This window comes from Branchiostoma lanceolatum, chromosome 8 (assembly GCF_035083965.1).
Source record: "Branchiostoma lanceolatum isolate klBraLanc5 chromosome 8, klBraLanc5.hap2, whole genome shotgun sequence".
Lineage (NCBI taxonomy): Eukaryota > Metazoa > Chordata > Leptocardii > Amphioxiformes > Branchiostomatidae > Branchiostoma > Branchiostoma lanceolatum.
The window spans coordinates 19,249,085-19,256,923 of NC_089729.1; the positions used below are offsets into that span (position 1 = coordinate 19,249,085).

The following is a 7,839-nucleotide window of genomic DNA, read 5'->3' on the forward strand; positions in this document are numbered from 1 at the left end:
AAATTTTTAAAAGTACATTTTTTCCATGTATGATCCCAAATAACAATCAAAATAGACTAAAAACATTAATCTGAATGTTTCTGGTTAAGATAATTCCAGGTTGTGACCAATTTAAAGGCAAAAAAGGCTGTTTATACCGAAAATAATGATTTTGTCCGCCATCTTGGATTTTGAGCGATGACGTCATCAAATTAACATAATTTATGAATATTAAATCATGGCAGTTACATTAAATCACAAGTGATGTCATACATGAAGGAAACTAGTGTGGTTGAGCAAGAAAACATTGGAAACAACTATGTTTTTATCGAAATTAGTGAAATTTGCATAAACTGCCTCTTCAGAAACCCGTTGCCATGGCAACACGAAAAATGCTAAACTTATACTTTTATCATAATATTGTTGCCAACTAAATTTTAGGAAAAGTCACCAAGTTTGGTTGTCCTACCATACGTCGTTTGGCAGTAATACGATGTCAAAGTTGGCGCGGGCACTTTTAGCCCCCCCCCGGTCTAGATAGGGTTAAGGAGTTAAAAGTCACTAGCCATTTGTCACCCCAGTCTGCAACCGAGCCTAAATCACGTTCTAAATTAGTTGCCATTTCTGTCTTGTCTAATTGGAGTACAGGAGTACAGGAGTCCAGTATCAGGGTGAAATGGCAGAAGTTAGGGTGGCAGAAGTTGGCAGAAGTTGACAGAAGTTACGATGATTACCGAGTAGTTTTGAGGCTCCCGGGAGTCAGATGTGACGTCATCTTAACTTCTACCACAAGCCAGGGTAGGGTGGCAGGTGGCAGAAGTTGGCAGAAGTTAGGTGACGTCATCCTAACTTCTGCCACTAGCCTGGGTAGGGTGGCAGGTGGCAGAAGTTGGCAGAAGTTAGGTGATGTCATCTTTAGTTAAGTTTGAACAATCAGTGTTACCAGATGTATAAAGTCGATTGTTATCTTTTAAAATGTAAATAAATTACAATAAAGAAATACAAGGCAACATACTGTGGGCTACACAAATTACACATATGTATTACTGGTTAGCAAGATACTGTGACTCTTTTGTTTTAAACCAATATCTAGATAAAACAATCGTCTAGATTCATCACTTTCATCTCTCGATCCTGATAAAGACATATTTGATAATTACAATAGTTCAAAGGAACTTTCGCTATACTATAGGCATTCACTGCACTGGTACATACGTCGGATTTCAAACGTCTGCCAACTTCTGCCACCCCTGCCGCTGGCAGAAGATAGGATGACGTCACTCCTAACTTCTACAACGTCGGATTTCTAACTTCTGCCAACTTCTGCCACCCCCAGCCACTGGCAGAAGTTAGGATGACGTCACTACTAACTTCTACAACGTCGGATTTCTAACTTCTGCCAACTTCTGCCAACTTCTGCCATCCCCGGCCGCTGGCAGAAGCTAGGATGACGTCACTCCTAACTTCGGACAACATCGGATTTCTTCCGATGGCTGACGGAAAATCCCGAAGTTATATATGACGTAAGCCGATTTCAACTTCTGCCAACTTCTGCCACTTCACCCTGATACTGGACATGCATGGAGTACAGAGTAGGGTCATCAGCATAGATGGCAAGTTGACAGAGAATGTTGTCAGGTAGTTCATTGATGAATATAAGGAAGAGGGTTGGGGCGAGAACAGAACCCTGGGGTACACCGGCATTGATTGAATAGGATGAGGATGACTGACCAACAAGAACGACTTTCAGCTTTTTGTCAGACAGAAAAGATGAAAGTATGTTGACCATAAGACACCCAATGCCATAGGCAACAAGCTTTGTGACAAGCCCAGTGTGCCGGACTTTATCGAAGGCCTTAGAGATGTCGAGAGCGACTATCCGTGATTCCCCAGGAGCATTAAGAGCCCGATTGACTCTCTCTGTAATAACAGTGAGAAGATCGGCTGTGGATCTCCCGGCTCGGAATCCATATTGGGAATCGGAAAGGAGCCCGGACTACTCAAGGTGTTTCAATAGTTCTAGGTTCAGCAAAGTTTCAAAAACTTTGCTGACGATCGGTAAAATACACTGCACGAAAAGTGGTATTTACCGTAACGGTAAATGTGATGTAAAGTCTGGTAAAGGTTACATTTACCTGCTATTTACCGGACATTTACCCGCTGGTAAAGGTGCAGATTTACCCGGCATTTACCGGGTATGGTAAGTCCGGTAATGGTTGCCTAAATTTACCCACATTTACCAGGTCGTGTAAAGCTGCATTTACCGAGATTTACCATTCGTGGTATAAGTCACAGTTACTGTCATTTACCCGCCTATACGGACGGTGTAAATATGCATTTACCGAGATTTACCATTCGTGGTATTAGTCACAGTTACTGTCATTTACCTGCATATACGGACGGTGTAAATATGCATTTACCGAGATTTACCATTCGTGGTATTAGTCACAGTTACTGTCATTTACCTGCATATACGGACAGTGTAAATATGCATTTACCGAGATTTACCATTCGTGGTATTAGTCACAGTAACTGTCGTTTACCCGCCTTTACGCGGAGTGTGTAAATATGAATTTACCGAGATTTATCATTTGCGTTATATCTCATACTTAGCGGCATTTACCCACCTATACATTTATCTGGACATTTACCAATCACTTTCTGACACTCCCCTGAATTACCCACATCTACTCATGTTTGTGGACCACAAGGACTGGGTAAAGGACAAAACTCAGCAATATTTTCTTTTCTATAGGGTATGCAGATAAGATTTACAGTGTTACCGGTTATAAAATGATCAGACACTGAATGTGATCAACCGTCCTGTATTAACAAACATATAAACTACACAAGATACTTACAATGCTTACAAGCATCATTTATGATGAATGGCACTTGTAACATCTAACAATACTGACAAACAGCAATTTGGAAATTGCATAGAGCCTATATTAGAGGAGAATGTTTAAACATAAATACATGTTGTATCATAAGTTCTGTGCAAAATTCTGATACCGTCATGTCATGAATATTTGCGAGTATGATTAGAAGCTTGATAATTATGCAAAGAAACAGTAACATTACTACAATGGTTGTAACTGGCCCGGGCCCCCGGTTTCATGTTAGACGTGGAAAATATGTAGCCATCATTCAGTGGGGCATGCACTATTTTGCCAACATGATCAGTGAAATGTTTATCCAAGCAATGCTTTATCATTATTTGATAAAAGAAAGGTTTGGGAATTTTTTCCAGCATATCTGTTTGTCACACGTACATCAATTCACAATTTAACATTTCGACATTACAAACACTTTAAATACAAGACTTTGGTGCAGAGTCGGCCTGTATATGCGGGATAGTGCTGGTAAAATCAGAGTTAAGGTACAATGTATTTCTCTCATATTGTAAAATGCATAATCATTATAATAACAGAACAATATCAACTGCTGTAGAGTGCAAATAGACTGAAACACAATTTGCTACATATTGTACTAAAACTATGAAGGTCTTAGTAGCCCTTAGTCTGCCCCCACCCCCATACAGACATTGAATTCCAGGAAAGTAATCCTTTATGGGCTGGCAAAACAGTGGACACCTATGGTACATCACATCATTAACTGAAGTGTTATTTGCTGTGGAGCTGCTTGTGTCCTCTCTTTATTCCCATTTACATCTGAGTCCATTGCTGCTATGCACTCTGGGCAAGGTGTAGACAAGTTAAGGCTGTCTCCCTCATGTCTGCATGTTAGACTTCTTGGTGAGCGGTTGAGTCCTTGTAATGAGCCAGTTCCTAGATAACAACACCAAAGTATCATTGAACATGAATTCACATGGACATCTGTCCACCAAAGATTGAAAAATCTAAAGAAAGAAACTATGTATGTATATAGTATGATCAAGAAATATCATATCACACTGGTAACTGGGATACTCCAACAGTCACGGTCATTCCTTATAATGTTATATCAGATAGAGCTGTGTACCTAAACAAATTTTAGGTACAGGTACAGGTACTCGGGTTTAGGTGCAGGCCCGGACCTGAACCTGTACCTGAACTACTTGTTCAGAAAATGGTAGATTTTCAATAAGGACAAAAGCATGTTTGAACTGGTAACAACATAATATCTAAGTTCTAACTGTGCTAGGAATTATTTTCATAGAAATACATATGAACATTTGAAAGCCTTGCAAATGTGTTATATGTGCTGTAGTATAGTATAGATGTGGTTTTAGTGCACTGCCAAGGTAATTTCATAGTGATTTTAGCTGTCAAAGTGGCCATCCCCTGAGTCAGACTTGACCTGATTAGTACGGGTCCAGTACCTGTCCATCAGGGTTCAGGTATTTTGGACCTGTACCTTATTGATTGTACCCGGTACTGTATCGGTACAGTGTACCGGTACACAACTCTACCATCAGATTATCACAACAGCTGATAGTAACAACCAACGAGAGACAATGGAGATTCAGCATGACAGCCTGCCTCAATACTAAAATACTTTGTCATACCTGGGCCGCAAAAAGTGTTCCATACGGATGAATTATTACACAGGCTTCTAATTTTATCACATAGGCCTCCTTAGAATATCTAGTGCTAATTTTCAGTGCGCCCCAGTTGAAAATTGGAATACTGGATTCGGGTGTTGGAATTTGTGACTGTTAGTTACAATTTTTTGTTCGAGGACATCAACTTTTCGTAACTTCTGGTGCATTTCGCATTGAAACGTGTGTTTTCTCGGGTGGGTATGAGTTTACTATGACATAAAATACAACACGGTGACGGTGTATTCCGCATCACCCTTGGTTGTGCGATACGGAATATACCGTATTGTATTCTAAATGTATACACTGAATGTGCTTCTGTCTTCTGATCATGAGTATGAAGGACTTAAGTCTTACCTAAGAAGCTGTAGCAGCACTTTGGGTACTCAGCAGCTGCATTTCTGTCAGTTGCTAGCAATGTTACCAGCCAACCTCCTAACAACCCGCGCTGCATTTTTGAAGGTCTCTACTGCTGCCGTACTGGAGAAACATATAATTGGTAAAAGGGGAAACAATGACACAGTTGTCAACAACTCTGGGCATCCTCAAATATCTTTAGACATATGACTTAGATTTCTACCTGAAATATAATATTGACAAATCATCTGTAGCTGAATACACCTGAATAACATATTCAGGCAAGAAAAAGCATGAAACCTGCAAATAAAACAATCTTTTGGAAGTTAAACTTAACTGTTAACACTGCTGATTCGAGGTCACCAACAGCAATTCATTTGTGAGATTTTGAGGAACAAATGAATACTTGTGAAAATTTTGGCTCCCTCTTTCATTATAATTAATACTCTACAGTATCGTTTATTTCTTGTTTGCCAACATGCATTCGTGCCTGGTTTAATACCAAGCATGAACAGGTTGCAAATAAACATTTTACAGATTTTCTTATCAGGTAAGCTTACCTCCTTGGTAAGTTGGAGACATAATTTGAAATTTTTAATCATTTGTGTTTCTGACGATGTCATGTCAATAACTAAAACTAGTTTTGTTGAAAAAAAAACAACATTTTCTAATCTTTACCAGGTGTCTGTACTCACCACTTGGGTTCCGACCCGAAGCACCGTGCCCGAAGATGGTATGCAGGCATGCGGGTAAAAGACAGACGTCCTTCTCGGCAAGGGGGAGGGGGGCGAAGTGCCGACGAAACTGACACCACCAATTTCCGCGCGTTTTGAGCTTACAACCCATTCCCTTCAACTATCAAGCCTCTTCTTGGTCTATTGTCAACCATAGTAGACTATGGCAGTACCATGTTTCGCGAGGATCGCGATACAACGGCTCATCCATGCCAAACGAACAAGGACGAACGGTATTTGCCTCCATTTTCGAAATTCTCGCCGCCCACTTGAGCGCATGCGTGCCTCAACTGACCAATCAGAGGATGTTGACCTACTCGCGACCATTCCACTATCTCGCGGGGGTCGCGAAGACAAAAGATGGATAAATGTCGCTTTTGTCAATAAATTCTAGTATTAGTATGAAGTTTGACCTGTCATAGCCCCCTTTAATTGCCATGATTTTATCAAAAAGCCTCCCAAGAAAGGCTTTCAATGTTTTAATGTCCTCTGTCATCGCGGGGTCTAGGCACCTACGTTTATACCCTTGTATCATGCCTTGTGCGTATGATATAAAATACTATGATATATAACAGTTATAAGTTCAGCTTTGTTATATACTGTAGTAAGTTTGGAGACTCATTTCTAACTAAGTCCTTAACTGGGCCTCTTAACTGGGCCTCTTAACTGGGTCTCTTAACTGGGTCTCTTAACTGGGACCTTAACTGGGTCTCTTAACTGGGCCTCTTAACTGGGACTCTTTACTGGGCCCTTAACTGGGCCCTTAACTGGGCCCTTAACTGGGCCCTTAACTGGGCCCTTAACTGGGCCCTTAACTGGGACCTTAACTGGGACCTTAACTGGGACCTTAACTGGGACCTTAACTGGGACCTTAACTGGGACCTTAACTGGGACCTTAACTGGGACCTTAACTGGGACCTTAACTGGGACCTTAACTGGGACCTTAACTGGGACCTTAACTGGGACCTTAACTGGGCCCTTAACTGGGACCTTAACTGGGACCTTAACTGGGACCTTAACTGGGACCTTAACTGGGACCTTAACTGGGACCTTAACTGGGACCTTAACTGGGACCTTAACTGGGACCTTAACTGGGACCTTAACTGGGACCTTAACTGGGACCTTAACTGGGACCTTAACTGGGACCTTAACTGGGACCTTAACTGGGACCTTAACTGGGCCCTTAACTGAGACCTTAACTGGGACCTTAACTGGGACCTTAACTGGGACCTTAACTGGGCCCTTAACTGGGACCTTAACTGGGACCTTAACTGGGACCTTAACTGGGACCTTAACTGGGACCTTAACTGGGACCTTAACTGGGACCTTAACTGGGACCTTAACTGGGACCTTAACTGGGACCTTAACTGGGACCTTAACTGGGACCTTAACTTGGACCTTAACTGGGCCCTTAACTGGGCCCTTAACTGGGACCTTAACTGGGACCTTAACTGGGCCCTTAACTGGGCCCTTAACTGGGCCCTTAACTGGGACCTTAACTGGGCCCTTAACTGGGCCCTTAACTGGGACCTTAACTGGGACCTTAACTGGGACCTTAACTGGGACCTTAACTGAGACCTTAACTGAGACCTTAACTGGGACCTTAACTGGGACCTTAACTGGGACCTTAACTGGGACCTTAACTGGGACCTTAACTGGGACCTTAACTGGGACCTTAACTGGGACCTTAACTGGGACCTTAACTGGGACCTTAACTGAGACCTTAACTGGGACCTTAACTGGGACCTTAACTGAGCCCTTAACTGAGCCCTTAACTCGGCCCTTAACTCGGCCCTTAACTGGGACTCTTACTGGGACTGTTAATTGGTAAGAGGTTATCAAAGGCTTGTGCTGCGGCCTAAACTTACTGCAATACGGATATTTACCCGATATTTACACATCTTTACCGGGTAAATTTGTGGTATTTCTGGGTAAATGTTACATGTCACATTTACCGAGAATTTACACACCCATGGTAAGTTTGGTAAATCCCAGATTTCATGCAGTGATACTTATAGGCCTGTAATTTGCTAGGATAGATCTTTCGCCGGCGTTCTTGTAGACGGGAATTATCGATGGGATTTGCAAAACCGTCATCAGGAAGTCGAAAGTTACCTCACTCTGTCCAGCGAAGTCATTTGCGATATTTTCTTATGTAATCAGCGTGGGCGTGGTGCACCATGTTGCAACAAGCCACACATTTTCATTCATATTTCATCCAATCAT

The 7,839-nt window shown here is 41.9% G+C and overlaps 1 long non-coding RNA gene across 1 annotated transcript; it reads right to left on the reverse strand.

Moving 5' to 3' along the window:
- Positions 1-2,697: 2,697 nt before the first annotated feature.
- Positions 2,698-6,239, reverse strand: LOC136440346 (uncharacterized). The gene is made up of 3 exons (XR_010756658.1): positions 5,575-6,239; positions 4,880-5,002; positions 2,698-3,770 (listed from the first exon to the last, which is right to left on the reverse strand). It is a non-coding gene; the product is annotated as an uncharacterized lncRNA (long non-coding RNA).
- Positions 6,240-7,839: the final 1,600 nt, after the last annotated feature.